Below are 18316 nucleotides of genomic sequence, written 5' to 3'. Positions count from 1 at the left end.
AGGCATCGACTTCGGCAGAAGTCGTGACAGCGTGCTTAGGGTTAGTCTTGCTGGAAGATTCACTTGCAGAGGCAACCAGGTTTGGGCTAAAATGTACTGCTAGTGGGTAAAGTTCATAATGATGTTGACCTTAACAAGGACCTCAGGACCAGTGGAAAATTAACAGACCCATAATACTAAAGATCTAGCATCATATTTGACAGTAGGTATGGGGTTCTGTTCTGCTCATACATTCCCACTGGTGTGCAGAGCCAAAGAGCTACATTTTAATCTTATCCAACAAATGTAAACACCTGCTGTTTGCTAAACAGAATTGGCACATGGATTGGAAGCCTTTTTTTGAGCAAACAATATAGCTCAGTATTTAAATGATTTATTGTATACAGTCATTTTGGCTAATCTTTATCGGGGTGCCAGTCATTTCAGCCCCCACTGTCCATCACACTCACACCATCAGTCATTCATGTGTCCATTCAGGTTGTCTTAGTCTCAGAGGGCTGTACCTTGTCCGCTGTCGGCTGGTGATGGACAGAGAACAGGGCTCCTATGATGATGTCACCAGAGATGTGTGCCACGACTCGCCGCTCGTTAGACTGGGAATCGCCAACAGTCCCACGCCACGCCCACATGGGCAGGGCCAGGATGACCCAGATCATCTCATCGGTCAGTTTGTTAACTAAGAATATGTCTTGATGACGTGTCTTGATGATGTGTCTTGATGACGTGTCTTGATGACGTGTCTTGATGATGTGTCTTGATGACGTGATGATGTGTCTTGATGACGTGTCTTGATGATGTCCAGGTTGATCAAGAACTATTACGTTTCATAAGAGTAAAGTTCCTCTCCATATTGGGGAGTGGTGGCAAGCCAAAAAAAACTAACAAAAAAATGGAGACTTCCTCTTCCTCCTCCTGCTGCAGAGGTCAAGGAAAGGCCATTGCCACGTTAGCAATAACGAGTGCCAGTGAGAAGCAGTGTATCCTGGGAAATACTTTTGAATCCTTCTGGTCGAAACCTGGTTGGTTGAGGAATATCCTCCTCTATGGTGAAGCAGTGGTCTCCATGGTAACAGGTAACAGACAGGTAAAGGGGCGGGTCATTACCTGTAAACAGAGGTAGTGGGGGGTTAGGGGCTGAATGCGGCAGGGGAAATCAATCCTTTACAGTGGCTTACTTTGCTGTTTTAAGATCAATGTGTTATCTTCCTGTGACACATCAGGGAGCAAGGAAGGCTGCCAGAGGACTCACTGCTAAATGGAGAAGGAGAACAATAACATACAACACCAGACCAAGCCTCAGAGCACAGGAACCATACCCAGTGAAAACCTATCCAAACAGCCTCATACTCTCACATGAATCCTACCAGTTTCACACCGTTGCCTCATCAGAATATCACTATAAATTGCATGATTGAGGCCTTGTGTAGCTTTTCAAAGGTCCAATTCACAAACTGCTCATGATGAACAACACGGTCCGTCTATCTAATGTCATAAACTATAACTAAAACTTGTTTGTATTTTAAGCAAATATACTGAACAAAAATATCAAAGCAACATGTGAAGTGTTGGTCCCATGTTTCATGAGCAGAAATAAAAGGTCCCAGAAATTTTTCAGATGCACAAAAAGCTTATTTCTCTCCAATTTTGTGCACACATTTGTTTACATCCCTGTTAATTAGTACACAGGTGCACCTTGTGCTGGGGACAATAAAAGGCCACTCTAAAATGTGCAGTTTTGTCACACAACACAATGCCACAGGTGTCTCAAGTTTTGAGGGAGCGTGCAAATGGCATGCTGACTGCAGGAATGTCCACCAGAGCTATTAATTTCTCTACCATAAGCGTTGTTTTAGAGAATCCAACGTTGTTTTAGAGAATGCCTCACAACCGAAGACCACGTATAACCACATCAGCCCAGGACCTCCACATCTGGCTTCTTCACCTGCGGGATCATCTGAGACTAGCCACCCGGGCAGCTGATGAAATTGAGGAGTATTTCTGTCTGTAATAAAGCCATTTTGTGGGGAAAAACTCATTCTGATTGACTGGGCCTGGCTCCTCAGTGGGTCGGCCTAGCTCCCAAGTGGGTGGCCCTATGCCCTCCCAGGCCCACCCATGGCTGCGCCCCTGCCCAGTCATGTGAAATCCATAGACTAGGGCCTAATGAATTTATTTCAATTGACTGATTTCTTTATATTAACTGTAACTCAGTAAAATAGTTTAAATTGTTGCATTTATATTTTTGTTCAGTATATATTCAACCTCACCTCAACTACGCATAACCACATGTCAACCACAGGTATAACATATTTCAAGCGGCGGGAAGCACGGTACACAGATTCGTTTTTAGGGGATGGGTCCAGCGTTAACGCTTGAAGTTTTTGATGTTTATGCAAATAGACCTGATCAAGGTCGTCGGAATGTTGGCAGAGTGGCGGGCCCAACAGCTCGAGCAGTAGGCGGGAAACGATTGGGTCAAGGGATGTAATTAATATGACAGCATCATTACAGCGCCGTAAACGGGAGAGCTGCTCGCGCTGGGTCCATTACGCTGCACCGACCTCTTCCTCAGAGCTATTCATCCTGCAGCCCGCGAGACTGATTTATTATGATACAGACTCCTCCACCACCGTCTCTCACTCTCTCTCTCTCTCTCTCTTTCTCTCTTTCTCTCTTTCTCTCTCTTTCTCTCGCGCGCTCTCTTCCTCGCCAAGGCTGCGGGCGGTATTGCATACCTGTCGTATAGAGCACATCTCACTTTATTACGGAACCGAATTACTTCCCCCTATATCCCATTCACAGAAACATATATCTTCTCAATTAGGCATGCACGTTTATCAGCCCGTAGGCTACAGAGGACACTGCGCTTCTCTCACACCAGTAGAAATTGACAGGCTAGGCTGCCACATTCAACACACCACGGTTAACGCTTTAAATAAACCCCGTTAATACACCGGTCAATCAACAGTCTGGGTGATTGAAATTGCTCGTAGATGTTGTCATTGATTGGTTGAGTAAACAGAGCGGGAGATGATAGCATGATTTTCACATGATGAGCCTGTGTCCGTAAAAGGACATATAGGATCTCTGTGCTGTGTAGCCTATATGGATGCTCCTGTGAAGTCTTCCAATGGGTATGTGCTCCAAGCAGGGGCTGACTGGCCCGAAAGGGGCTGACTGGCTGGTCCATTTTTAGCCCAGTGGGCCTGTCTAACTTTTTTTCTTCAAATGTTTTATTATCTGGCTAATAATGGTGGCATTATGGAAACAAATGGGTCCGTGTGTTAGAAAAGGCAGGGCCTTTCTTGTCCCAGTCCGCTCCTGGCTCCATGGTTAACAATGTCAAATAACAAGACGTGGCGATGGTCTGTATGTCTGTCTCATAGCCTGTGTAAACGGGACGGATGTGGTAGCTGCATGCGCTTGTCCTCCGGAGCTGTCCGCGGTGCTGAAATTGAACCGTAACAACAGTCGTCGCGCGCGCCACCGTTTACCCACTCAACCATTGCAGAGAAGAGAGTTCTGTAACTTGCATCTTTCTCTTGACAATGTTAAACTAAATCCTCACCGTTCAGACAGACTTAAAGACAGGAGTGCAAGAAGGCTGTCTGCTACACGGAATTATGTCAGAGCGAGAGAACAGCGAGTCTGTAGCATTTGGGGGAGGGGGTACGGTACCAATAACCAACCCCGGTAACGTCAGGATATATGCACGTTGGCAGGAGCTTTTAACGGGCAATTAATGCAAAAACATGACAGAGACATCATCTGAAATGAGTATTAGCATTGTCTGACGTCAACCAAAATCATGTCTCTCCATTCCATTTGAAGTCAACATAGTGTAGGCTATCTGCTGTGTCTCACTGTTGCATCCACAGGCTGAACGCGCAGTTACGTTAAATCCAAATCTATACACAGAGAGCCTTACCGTGTCAATCTGACCCTGCCACAGTCGGGGGGCTCGTGTCATCACGTGTAGCCTACGACCTCGTTAATTTCGACGGGATAACGGCAGAACCAGCACCGGCTGCTCGCGACCAAGGCCACAGCTCGAGCTCATCTCGTCTTCATGTCACGCACAAACTCTGCCGGTGCTATGTCTGCTCACGCATCGCGCGCCAAACCCCCTCTTCTGTTCTCTGCGCTGGTCTCTCAATCCCCCTCTCTCTATCTCCTCTCAGCCAGTCTGTCTCGCGACGGGGCAGCGTTATCTGACCGCTCTCTATATCCTCACACTGTGCTGAGGAGTGACTGTCATATGTGTTTGTCTGACACAACTCCACTCAGGGAGAACTGCGGTTGGTGAGCTTGTGTTTTTTGTTTGGGTAATTTCCTGCTGCGCCTGCCGCTTTCAGACCGCAAGGTGACTGGCTCGTGTCATTCGAAGCCCCGCTCAGCGCGCGCCTTTCCCTCCAGTAAAAGTCCGGTTCGGTGCCTTTGAGTTTCTCTATTCTAGTGTTTGTGAATGAATCCCCGCATTGAACCAGTGACACTAGGCTAGATCACCAAACACACTGATCACCAGATCACACAACACACACACAGTGACTAAAAGTGTGTGTGTGTCTGTTTGTGTGTGTGCATGTGTGTGTGTGCATGTGTGTGTCCTCTCAAAAGGAGAATGTCAAGTCTACCACCCCGTGGCCATCCTGAGACATATTGATGGAATGAGCATCTGGGTGTGTTTATTGATCAATGACACTGTCACACACACACACACACACATTAGGCTGGTCTCAGTAACACAAACAGCAGTCTAAATCATTAGTACTGTCATCAGCAGGCAGGAACAATACACATAGTTAGGCTATTATACTATCTAATATTAATATAGCCTATCACAAAGCTAGAAGCTTTGTTGCAGGCAGTCAAAATATGCTTTGGTGCTAAAATGTTCCTGATATCATATTATATTTCCAATTAATAGAATGCAGTCCACGAGAGGACAGTTTTGTGTTATAAACACTAATTCCAGGATGCCACAAATACCGCGGGAATCAGATGAGATCAACCGGGCTTTAACACAATTGCCAATGATGCACGAGTAAACATCCGCCAGCCCGCCTCTCATCGTGAAAACACACTCATCTAACCTGTTCACCAGTATCCTATCAATGTAAAAGCCTTCGTTTAGGAACAAAATAATACACCTCAACAGTATCCTATCAATGTAAAAGCCTTCGTTTAGGAACAAAATAATACACCTCAACAGTATCCTATCAATGTAAAAGCCTTCGTTTAGGAACAAAATAATACACCTCAACAGTATCCTATCAATGTAAAAGCCTTCGTTTAGGAACAAAATAATACACCTCAACAGTATCCTATCAATGTAAAAGCCTTCGTTTAGGAACAAAATAATACACCTCAACAGTATCCTATCAATGTAAAAGCCTTCGTTTAGGAACAAAATAATACACCTCAACAGTATCCTATCAATGTAAAAGCCTTCGTTTAGGAACAAAATAATACACCTCAACAGTATCCTATCAATGTAAAAGCCTTCGTTTAGGAACAAAATAATACACCTCAACAGTATCCTATCAATGTAAAAGCCTTCGTTTAGGAACAAAATAATACACCTCAACAGTATCCTATCAATGTAAAAGCCTTCGTTTAGGAACAAAATAATACACCTCAACAGTATCCTATCAATGTAAAAGCCTTCGTTTAGGAACAAAATAATACACCTCAACAGTATCCTATCAATGTAAAAGCCTTCGTTTAGGAACAAAATAATACACCTCAACAGTATCCTATCAATGTAAAAGCCTTCGTTTAGGAACAAAATAATACACCTCAACAGTATCCTATCAATGTAAAAGCCTTCGTTTAGGAACAAAATAATACAACTCAACAGTATCCTATCAATGTAAAAGCCTACATTTGAAATTGAAAATGTATTACTTTGCATTTTTAACCCAATGCTTTTTACAGAAACATAAATACAATTGACTGCTCTGTTGTTTTTCCTGAATGTAAGACTCATCCAAAAGTTATATGGGAAACGCTAGTTGAATAGGCCTACCTCAACTAGGCCACGGTGCATGTCTTGGAGAAACCCCCACTCTTCACACACCGATCGGAGCATCATGGTTGTGATTATACCACTTTTTCATCCTGGCAACGACGGAATCCCTAGTCTTTGTTCCCATGCTCTTCGCTCGCTCTCTGTCTGTCGCCCTCACACTGCACGGCTCCCAAAGATCTGACACGTTCTGCTCTCTCTCTCTCTCTCGCTTTCTCTCTAACTGTATCTCACTCTGTGTTTCACTCAGCACTCTCTGTGTGCTCTCTCTTTTCAATGTGTATAGGCTAAGTGTGTTTGTGTGAATGGATGGATGGGCGGATACAGATTCAGGAGGAGTCTTTAGGGGCTTGGTCATAAACAAGGCCAGGATTAAATCGCCAGCCAAATGCTAGAGGGATTAGAAGACCATTAAAAGCAAACAAAGAATTTAAAGCAGAAATACACACTAAATACACATTAAATAGCAAAGTCTAGAGGGAGCCTACACACACAAACACACACATGGCGGGCTGGATAGGTCGGACATCTAGCAGGCTTCCTCTAGACTTTGATATTTAGTGTGCATTTCATCTTTAATTCTTTGTTTTCTCAAAATGTTTGTGCTAAATTACTATTCCATTTTTATCTCATCGTTTTTTTCTATATTACTCTTTCTTTACCCATTTATTTATTATATTGTTGTCAAGAAGTGAACCTGGAGAGAGAAGAACCTGGGGAGAGGTGAACCTGGGGAGAGAAGAACCTGGGGAGAGAAGGACCTGTGGAGAGAAGAACCTGGAGAGAGAAGAACCTGGGGAGAGAAGGACCTGGGGAGAGTTGAACCTGGGGAGAGGTGAACCTGGGGAGAGGTGAACCTGGGGAGAGAAGAACCTGGGGAGAGGTGAACCTGGGGAGAGAAGAACCTGGGGAGAGAAGAACCTGGGGAGAGAAGAACCTGGGGAGAGGTGAACCTGGGGAGAGAAGAACCTGGGGAGAGAAGAACCTGGGGAGAGAAGAACCTGGGGAGAGAAGAACCTGGGGAGAGAAGAACCTGGGGAGAGAAGAACCTGGGGAGAGAAGAACCTGGGGAGAGAAGAACCTGGGGAGAGAAGAACCTGGAGAGAGAAGAACCTGTGGAGAGAAGAACCTGGGGAGAGAAGAACCTGGGGAGAGAAGAACCTGGAGAGAGAAGAACCTGGAGAGAGAAGAACCTGGAGAGAGAAGAACCTGGGGAGAGAAGAACCTGGGGAGAGAAGAACCTGGGGAGAGGTGAACCTGGGGAGAGAAGAACCTGGGGAGAGGCGAACCTGGGGAGAGGAGAACCTGGGGAGAGAAGAACCTGGGGAGAGAAGAACCTGGGGAGAGAAGAACCTGGGGAGAGAAGAACCTGGGGAGAGAAGAACCTGGGGAGAGAAGAACCTGGAGAGAGAAGAACCTGGGGAGAGGTGAACCTGGGGAGAGGTGAACCTGGGGAGAGAAGAACCTGGGGAGAGAAGAACCTGGGGAGAGGTGAACCTGGGGAGAGTTGAACCTGGGGAGAGTTGAACCTGGGGAGAGGTGAACCTGGGGAGAGTTGAACCTGGGGAGAGGTGAACCTGGGGAGAGGTGAACCTGGGGAGAGGTGAACCTGGGGAAAGAAGAACCTGGGGAGAGGTGAACCTGGGGAGAGTTGAACCTGGGGAGAGTTGAACCTGGGGAGAGGTGAACCTGGGGAGAGTTGAACCTGGGGAGAGAAGAACCTGGGGAGAGTTGAACCTGGGGAGAGAAGAACCTGGGGAGAGGTGAACCTGGGGAGAGTTGAACCTGGGGAGAGGTGAACCTGGGGAGAGGTGAACCTGGGGAGAGGTGAACCTGGGGAGAGAAGAACCTGGAGAGAGGCGAACCTGGGGAGAGGCGAACCTGGGGAGAGTTGAACCTGGGGAGAGGTGAACCTGGGGAGAGTTGAACCTGGGGAGAGGTGAACCTGGGGCGAGGTGGACCTGCAGCGAGGTGGACCTGCAGCGAGGTGGACCTGCAGCGAGGTGGACCTGCAGGTAAGCATTTCATTGCCATCCAGGTCACCCGGGATACAAGTCAGAACTCAATGTTCATCCATGTCTGAGGACATTGGGAGACGAGGTGGAAACCTGCCACTAGGGGCAACCATGAGCGCTGTTACCTTCAAGTAAGTTTTGTTTTTACTATGATGTTGTGGGCAGGGATGGCAGATAGCTGTAAGCATCTGATTCAAAAGGTTGCAAGTTCAAATCCAGGACTAGAGAGTTGTTTTTTAGATTTTTGTTTTAAGCCTATCCCAAACTGTGACGCCCCTCCCACTCTGTCTGCCGTATTCTTTCTCTTTGCTCTTGTTTTCCTTATTAGGATGCTGGCGGGCGGAGCCGGGAGGGTCGTCAGCGACATGGGACACACCTGGGCCCGGGTGTGTCCCAGGATAAATGCACCTCTTCCCCAATCATGGAGGAGACTCTCTCCATGCAGACACACTGTTAGATTTTGTTGTGGCATTTTTGTGGCCGTTTGGTTTGTTTGCTTTGGCACCTTTCAACACCCCTCATTATCACATTTATGCACGCAACCACTCACTTACACTACTGACTACTGACTACACACACCATTGTTAATTGTATTTAGTTTACTTCAGTTAATAAGTATATTTTGTTATTCCTTATCTCCACGTTGTCTCCCTTTTTGTTACGAACTTCTAGCTGGTTCGTGACACAAACCTTAACCTTTACCTTAACCATTCGAAGTTATTGACTAACCATCACATTTCATAGTTAATGTCTAAACCTAACCCTAACCTTAAAAATTGGGAGTTAATGCCTAAACCTGACCTTAAGCACGTTGAAATTTGACGTTTGAGAAACATGAATGAAGGTCTAATTCTGACTGTGAGAGCTACTTTCAGTAAAAAGGTGCTATCTAGAACCTAAAAGGTTTCTTCAGCTGTCGCCATAGGAGAACCCTTTGAGGAACCCTTTTGGTTCCATGTAGAACCATTTACACTGATGGTTCTACATGGAATCCAAAATAGTTCTACCAGGAACCAAAAAGGTTCTTCAGAGGGTTATCCTTTTTTCTAAGAGTGTAGTTGTTCGTTGCACTGTGTACTCCATGTACTGTATATCATGTGTATATGATGAATAAACTAACTTGAACACACCTACATACATGCTGAGCATTCAGAGCTTTAACTGATGCAGTGACAGTCTGACTATAAGATTCACATCTCTCCCTTCTCTCTCTCTCTCTCTCCCCTTCTCTCACTCTCTACCCTTCTCTCTCTCTCTCCCCCCTTCTCTCTCACTCTCTCCCCTTCTCTCTCTCTCCCCTTCTCTCTCTCTCCCATTCTCTCTCTCTCTCATACTCTGATTCTATTCTCTCACAGGCACACTTAAACAGACAGGCTAAATGTCACAGCACACACAATTGCACACATCCATTAATAAAGACACAAATATAGAAATGCTCCATTCACTGCCTCATAGTTCAGCTGGGCCAAATTACATTACCTGCTCTGTGTGAGGGAAAGAGACCTGGGCTTCATTAACACAGCCTGTGTGTGTGTGTGTGTGTGTGTGTGTGTGTGTGTGTGTGTGTGTGTGTGTGTGTGTGTGTGTGTGTGTGTGTGTGTGTGTGTGTGTGTGTGTGTGTGTGTGTGTGTGTGTGTGTGTGTGTGTGTGTGTGTGTGTGTGTGTGTGTGTGTGTGCCTGCGTGTGAGCATGTCAAGACTCAAAGGAACTGAGCTAAAATTCAACCTCCGAACTCCATCAACATTGAGATTGAGACACCACTGGCCAAACCAGAGCCCCCCAACCCAGTGGAGGAGATATGACTCAGCAGAAAGGTCATGGGACACTATGAGTTCTGTTCTGCTCATGCACGCAAACACACACACACACACACACACAAATCAAAATAGCACAACCTCCATTTCATTTCATATGTGATATGTAAACCCTGAATGAAACTGCTCATCACAGATGGAAACAGAGAATGTTCCAGGGTCACGTCACCATGGCAACCACTGACAGCTGTTGCGAAAGAGATGTAATGACAACTTGCCAATGGAACTGCTAAGCTGTAATTACCCTCACAAACACCAGAGTCGAGCTTACACACACACACACACACTGCAGAGTTATAGATCTCTCCCGCTCAAAAATGTACCTACCCCAAGATGATATTAAATGAAGACATTATTTGGATTATAATGGTCCATACTCACAAAACATCTGCATGCAGGGATTTGTTCAGAAAAAAGGAGAGCAGAGGAAGTTTGGGTCAAGGCTTGAACGTTCTGTCAATCATTTTGTGACCCATGAGGTTAAATTCTATCACATTGATCTGAATGTGATCAATAACTGAATTGATTTAAATTGACTTGAATTAATATTACACAACGTGTGGGTTTAATCCTGAATGCTGATTGGTTAAAACTGGAAATCCAGCTGGTGTCCATTCCACAAGTTATCATCTGCTAAATCTATGATGTTAAAATGCCTATTTACTCTGTTCCATCTGACTGTGCAATCCACTGTCTCATAAGCCCAGCAAGGCAACTTATAAACTTGATCTCCACTATAAAATGCATCTAGACATTATCTCACATTTCTTTTAGACTAGCATTTAGTTTTCAACAGCAGAGATTTGTCTAAACCTTGCTGCCTGTCTCATTTACAACATTGTTTGAATATTCAAATTCGACCTCTATCTGTCCCATAGTAATGAACGTGTCGGGAGTCGGGGTGAGACAGACAGGCAGGCAGCTTTTCTCAGCCAGTCGAAATCATGAATCAGCATCATATTTATGGATCTACTGAAAACAAAAGAACTATCAATAGAAAAAAGGTCAAACGAAATGGAGTGCAGCTAGTTTGCAGTCTTTCCAGCTTCAGTTTGAAGTGATTGTGTTGGCTGTGTTGTTGGCTGTGTTGTTGGCTAGCTCCTCTGAACAACAGTGTCCTGACGTGTGTTGTTGGCTGTGTTGTTGGCTGTGTTGTTTGCTGTGTTGTTGTCTGTGTTGTTGGCTGTGTTGTTGGCTGTGTTGTTGACTGTGTTGTTCACTGTGTTGTTGGCTGTGTTGTTAGCTGTGTTGTTGGCTGTGTTGTTGGCTGTGTTAGCTGTGTTGTTCACTGTGTTGTTGGCTGTGTTGTTAGCTGTGTTGTTGGCTGTGTTGTTAGCTGTGTTGTTGGCTGTGTTGTTGGCTGTGTTGTTAGCTGTGTTGTTGGCTGTGTTGTTAGCTGTGTTGTTGGCTGTGTTGTTGGCTGTGTTGTTAGCTGTGTTGTTGGCTGTGTTGTTGGCCGTGTTGTTAGCTGTGTTGTTGGCCGTGTTGTTAGCTGTGTTGTTGGCTGTGTTGTTGGCTGTGTTGTTGGCTGTGTTGTTGGCTGTGTTGTTAGCTGTGTTGTTGGCTGTGTTGTTGGCTGTGTTGTTGGCTAGCTCCTCTGAACAACAGTGTCCTGACGTGTGTTGTTGGCTGTGTTGTTGGCTGTGTTGTTTGCTGTGTTGTTGTCTGTGTTGTTGGCTGTGTTGTTGGCTGTGTTGTTGACTGTGTTGTTCACTGTGTTGTTGGCTGTGTTGTTAGCTGTGTTGTTGGCTGTGTTGTTGGCTGTGTTAGCTGTGTTGTTCACTGTGTTGTTGGCTGTGTTGTTAGCTGTGTTGTTGGCTGTGTTGTTAGCTGTGTTGTTGGCTGTGTTGTTGGCTGTGTTGTTGGCTGTGTTGTTAGCTGTGTTGTTGGCTGTGTTGTTAGCTGTGTTGTTGGCTGTGTTGTTGGCTGTGTTGTTAGCTGTGTTGTTGGCTGTGTTGTTGGCCGTGTTGTTAGCTGTGTTGTTGGCCGTGTTGTTAGCTGTGTTGTTGGCTGTGTTGTTGGCTGTGTTGTTGGCTGTGTTGTTGGCTGTGTTGTTAGCTGTGTTGTTGGCTGTGTTGTTGGCTGTGTTGTTGGCTGTGTTGTTAGCTGTGTTGTTAGCTGTGTTGTTGGCTGTGTTGTTAGCTGTGTTGTTGGCTGTGTTGTTAGCTGTGTTGTTGGCTGTGTTGTTGGCTGTGTTGTTGGCTGTGTTGTTGGCTGTGTTGTTAGCTGTGTTGTTGGCTGTGTTGTTGGCTGTGTTGTTGGCTGTGTTGTTAGCTGTGTTGTTAGCTGTGTTGTTGGCTGTGTTGTTAGCTGTGTTGTTGGCTGTGTTGTTAGCTGTGTTGTTGGCTGTGTTGTTGGCTGTGTTGTTGGCTGTGTTGTTAGCTGTGCTGTTGGCTGTGTTGTTGGCTGTGTTGTTAGCTGTGTTGTTGGCTGTGTTGTTAGCTGTGTTGTTGGCTGTGTTGTTGGCTGTGTTGTTGGCTGTGTTGTTGGCTGTGTTGTTGGCTGTGTTGTTGGCTGTGTTGTTAGCTGTGTTGTTGGCTGTGTTGTTAGATGTGTTGTTAGATGAGCACATATGCCAGGTGAAATCATGCATCATTAGCTCATTGTTATGGATGTATCCAAATAAATGTCAACTTAAACAAATGCAGCTACTTGGTTGTTATTCTGGCTGCACTGTTTGACGTGACCATAAATTAGGCGTAGTTGGCTAGCTGCAAGCAAGAGATAAGATGGCAATGGAACATTTAGAACCAACGACTGGGATCGCGTACTCTGGCACACGGACACACACATAGACACACAGAAACATACTGTGCGCGTTTAGACGTAAAGACATTCTCTCACTCTCTCTCTCACACGCATATGTGCATGCGGGCACATACATACATACGTGCGCACGCACGCACGCATGCACACACACATACGTACACATACACAGACATAGAAATATGCTGTACTCGCACAGACAACTACACGCACGCGCGCACACACACACACACACACACACACACACACACACACACACACACACACACACACACACACACACACACACACACACACACACACACACACACACACACACACACACACAGAAACATGCTGTACTCACACAGACGCAAAAACATTCTCTCACTCTCTCTCTCTCACACACACATGTGCATGCACGCACACACACACACACGCGCACACGCACGCACGCACGCACACACACACACACACACATACACAGACACAGAAACATGCTGTACTCCCACAGACAATAAAATATTCTCTCTCTCTCTCACACACACACACACACACACACACACACACACACACACACACACACACACACACACACACACACACACACACACACACACACACACACACACACACACACACACACACACACACACACAGAAACATGCTGTACTCCCACAGACACAAAAACATTCTCTCACTCTGTCTCTCTCACACACACACACATGTGCATGCACACGCACACACGCACGCACGCACGCACACAGACACACACACAAATAAGAGAGAATGTTACAGTAAGTAAATTAATTATTCAATGGCATTTCAAAACAACACTGGGTATCCTCTGTTTCCATAGAGACACTGTTGATTTAATGCCACTACTCAGGGATTTGCTCTCTCTGTCTAAGTAGGACAAATATACGCAAATAGACACTTAGACACAAGTACCAACAAATATTAATAAGTGGGGATTTAAATGATGAAACATGTGCTCTCTAGTAAGTTGCTCATGTCTATCTAGTACTAATAACCAGGCCTGGGGAGGTAATCAGAGAGACATCATAACAATCTATACTACCAAAGCACCCCTCTCTCTTACACACTAAACTGACATAAATTGGCCCTAAACTGACTGGGATTTTTTGCCCTAAGGTTAAAATTTGGTGAGAGTAAACTGATCCAAAATCTGTTCCCAGGGCAACGTCTACCTTTAGCACAGCCAAATCATCCTAAATCACTGTCTCTAGCGATAGTAGTCCTGTGGGATGTGATCAGGTCATACCTCCACCTAGTGGTGAGTTGGCTGTACATACACCAGTACATACACCAGTAACGAATCATAAGTAGTTTCCAATTTGCTTTTTGATGCTTCATTTGTTTCTGGTAATTCTTAAATTCATTAAACGTCTTAATTTGTAATTGCAGAAACGTGATATCAGAGTCGGGAAAAAATGTCTTTATTGTAATTCAAGGTGTTGGTTTGTTTCTTAAAACCCATGTCATAATTGTTGCAACAAATGGCCTACAGAATATAATGTAGGTCATGAAAAAAGGTGTGACTGATATGGCAAGCCTGTGCATAATCATTTCACCTGTTACGGTGTGAAAGGATGCGATGTGAGCAGGCACAACCTATAGAGAACAAGCAATTGATTATGTAGGCTAAATACAATATTATTTCTACAAGGGTTATACAAAAACACTGCCTACCGACTGAGCCAAAATCTGATGGAAATTCAAACTGCTATAATTGCACTCAATTACCGGTGGGTCTTATCTGACCACAGATCTGACTGCAGGCCAGGGTCACAGATTTCCTCTCCTGGTGTGTGTGTGTGTGTGTGTGTGTGTGTGTGTGTGTGTGTGTGTGTGTGTGTGTGTGTGTGTGTGTGTGTGTGTGTGTGTGTGTGTGTGTGTGTGTGTGTGTGTGTGTGTGTGTGTGTTTTTTTGAGAGAGAGAGATTGCTGTTGGAGAGACTCTCGGTTAACAGAACAGGCGAGCCCCGTGGACACAGTAATCCTATGATGTTAATTCCCGCGCGCTCGAGTGCGTTTTCATCGGGATTAGCCAAACCTCGTGCCCCTCAGCGGGAACATGTGACGGCTTTATGATCTTTATGATCTGCACACAAAAAAAACACAGTAGAACAGCCTACCCTTTCCCCGGAACATGATAATACACCTGGATAATACACCTGGAAAATACACCTGGATGATACCCCTGGATAATACACCTGGAAAATACACCTGGATAATACACCTGGATAATACACCTGGATAATACACCTGGATAATACAGCTGGATAATACACCTGGATAATACACCTGGAAAATACACCTGGATAATACAGCTGGATAATACAGCTGGATAATACACCTGGATAATACAGCTGGATAATACAGCTGGATAATACACCTGGATAATACACCTGGATAATACAGCTGGATAATACAGCTGGATAATACAGCTGGATAATACAGCTGGATAATACAGCTGGATAATACACCTGGATAATACACCTGGATAATACAGCTGGATAATACACCTGGATATTACAGCTGGATAATACAGCTGGATAATACACCTGGATAATACAGCTGGATAATACAGCTGGATAATACACCTGGATAATACAGCTGGATAATACACCTGGATAATACAGCTGGATAATACACCTGGATAATACAGCTGGATAATACAGCTGGATAATACACCTGGATAATACACCTGGATAATACACCTGGATAATACAGCTGGATAATACACCTGGATAATACACCTGGATAATACACATGTATCCCAGTTCAAAAGGTGTCACTCATTGTTCCAAATTAGGCCTACTGTTCGTGCTTCGAGTGGGGTTCTACCTCTCTGTTTCCAAGAATAAACTACATCATTGTTACTGTCACTGTGTCTGTAACATAGCCTACCTGAAGGCCTATAAGGTCCAGGTGACTTGACCATTGAGCACTAATTCATTTCAAACAACTGTATCCATTTATATTGCAACATTAGCCTACAATAGGCTACTCTGTTCCTGTTTTGCGCACACTGGGACAGGTGTGAAATCTTCTCCAGTGTCGTTTCACTCTGGAGATAATGTGGTGAACGGCAGACATTAGCATGAAGTCACTGTACAGTAGCTCATCTGTTCCACACTGTGAGATGGGATACTATGTGAGAGTTCCTGGGAAGTTGGAACCACTCCACTCTCTCCCCCCAGATCATTCCCACGCATTCCAGGCCGGCAAGGCCTGGGGGAAGAGGGTTGGGGTCAGCTGGTCTGGAGACAGAATGAGGCTGGATTCATCCCAAGCATGTGATGGTATGGGGAGCAGAGAGGGGATGAGAGAGGGTGTGGGCAAGTGGAAGTTATAATGTGACTTAACATTACTCTTTCTTTTCCCCGGACCTGCTGTGTCACGACAGCCGGATGCAGTCGCGTCGTCGTCGTGTGCTTCGTTAGTCTGTGTAGAGAACTCTAGGCTGTGGTAGTTGGTTAGTCATGGTATTTCTGGTTGTTGGGTAGCCTGCTTGAGCTGCTGCTCCTGGGGTCGTGTGTGGGCCAGTTCCCCAGGTCCTGCGCCAACACAGAGGCGCTGCGGAACAAGCAGTGCTGCCCGGTTTGGGAGGGAGACGGGTCAGCCTGCGGAGCCATGTCGGGCCGGGGGTTCTGTCAGGACGTGACGGTATCGGAGGAGCCCCACGGGCCACAGTACCCGGAATAGGACAGGAGGAACCTGTTTGTGTGGATTCACTACTACGTGTCCAGGGATTCACTACTACGTGTCCAGGAATTCACTACTACGTGTCCAGGGATTCACTACTACGTGTCCAGGGATTCACTACTACGTGTCCAGGGATTCTCTACTACGTGTCCAGGGATGCACTACTACGTGTCATGGGATTCACTACTACGTGTCCAGGGATTCACTACTACGTGTCCAGGGATTCACTAATACGTGTCCAGGGATTCACTACTACGTGTCCAGGGATTCACTACTACGTGTCCAGGGATTCACTACTACGTGTCCAGGGATTCACTACTACGTGTCCAGGGATTCACTACTACGTGTCCAGGGATTCTCTACTAAGTGTCCAGGGATGCACTACTACGTGTCATGGGATTCACTACTACGTGTCCAGGGATTCACTACTACGTGTCCAGGGATTCACTACTACGTGTCCAGGGATTCACTACCACGTGTCCAGGGATTCACTACTACGTGTCCAGGGATTCACTACTACGTGTCCAGGGATTCACTACTACGTGTCCAGGGATGCACTACTACGTGTCCAGGGATTCACTACTACGTGTCCAGGGATTCACTACTACGTGTCCAGGGATTCACTACTACGTGTCCAGGGATTCACTACTACGTGTCCAGGGATTCACTACTACGTGTCCAGGGATTCACTACTACGTGTCCAGGGATTCACTAATACGTGTCCAGGGATTCAGTACTACGTGTCCAGGGATTCACTACTACGTGTCCAGCGATTCACTACTACGTGTCCAGGGATTCACTACTACGTGTCCAGGGATTCACTAATACGTGTCCAGGGATTCACTACTACGTGTCATGGGATTCACTACTACGTGTCCAGGGATTCACTACTACGTGTCCAAGGATTCACTACTACGTGTCCAGGGATGCACTACTACGTGTCCAGGGATTCACTACCACGTGTCCAGGGATTCACTACTACGTGTCCAGGGATTCACTACTACGTGTCCAGGGATTCACTACTACGTGTCCAGGGATTCAGTACTACGTGTCCAGGGATTCACTACTGCGTGTCCAGGGATTCACTACTACGTGTCCAGGGATTCACTACTACGTGTCCAGGGATTCACTACTACGTGTCCAGGGATTCACTACTACGTGTCCAGGGATTCACTACTACGTGTCCAGGGATTCACTACTACGTGTCCAGGGATTCACTACTACGTGTCCAGGGATTCACTACTACGTGTCCTGGGATTCACTACTACGTGTCCAGGGATTCACTACTACGTGTCCAGGGATTCACTACTACGTGTCCAGGGATGCACTACTACGTGTCATGGGATTCACTAATACGTGTCCAGGGATTCACTACTACGTGTCCAGGGATTCACTACTACGTGTCCAGGGATTCACTACTACGTGTCCAGGGATTCACTACTACGTGTCCAGGGATTCACTACTACGTGTCCAGGGATTCTCTACTACGTGTCCAGGGATTCTCTACTACGTGTCCAGGGATTCACTACTACGTGTCCAGGGATTCACTACTACGTGTCCAGGGATGCACTACTACGTGTCCAGGGATTCACTACTACGTGTCCAGGGATTCACTACTACGTGTCCAGGGATTCACTACTACGTGTCCAGGGATTCACTACTACGTGTCCAGGGATTCACTACTACGTGTCCAGGGATTCACTACTACGTGTCCAGGGATTCACTACTACGTGTCCAGGGATTCACTACTACGTGTCCAGGGATTCACTACCACGTGTCCAGGGATTTACTACCACGTGTCCAGGGATTCACTACTACGTGTCCAGAGATTCACTACTACGTGTCCAGGGATTCACTACTACGTGTCCAGGGATTCACAACCACGTGTCCAGGGATTCACTACTACGTGTCCAGGGATTCACTACTACGTGTCCAGGGATTCACTACTACGTGTCCTGGGATTCACTACTACGTGTCCAGGGA

The 18316-nt window shown here is 46.0% G+C and overlaps 1 pseudogene; it reads right to left on the bottom strand.

Moving 5' to 3' along the window:
- Positions 1–6309, bottom strand: part of LOC139548257 (metabotropic glutamate receptor 5-like) — a 106794-nt pseudogene extending 100485 nt beyond the window's left edge.
- Positions 6310–18316: the final 12007 nt, after the last annotated feature.

This window comes from Salvelinus alpinus, chromosome 21, assembly GCF_045679555.1.
Source record: "Salvelinus alpinus chromosome 21, SLU_Salpinus.1, whole genome shotgun sequence".
NCBI lineage: Eukaryota > Metazoa > Chordata > Actinopteri > Salmoniformes > Salmonidae > Salvelinus > Salvelinus alpinus.
This window is presented reverse-complemented; position numbering and strand designations above follow the sequence as displayed.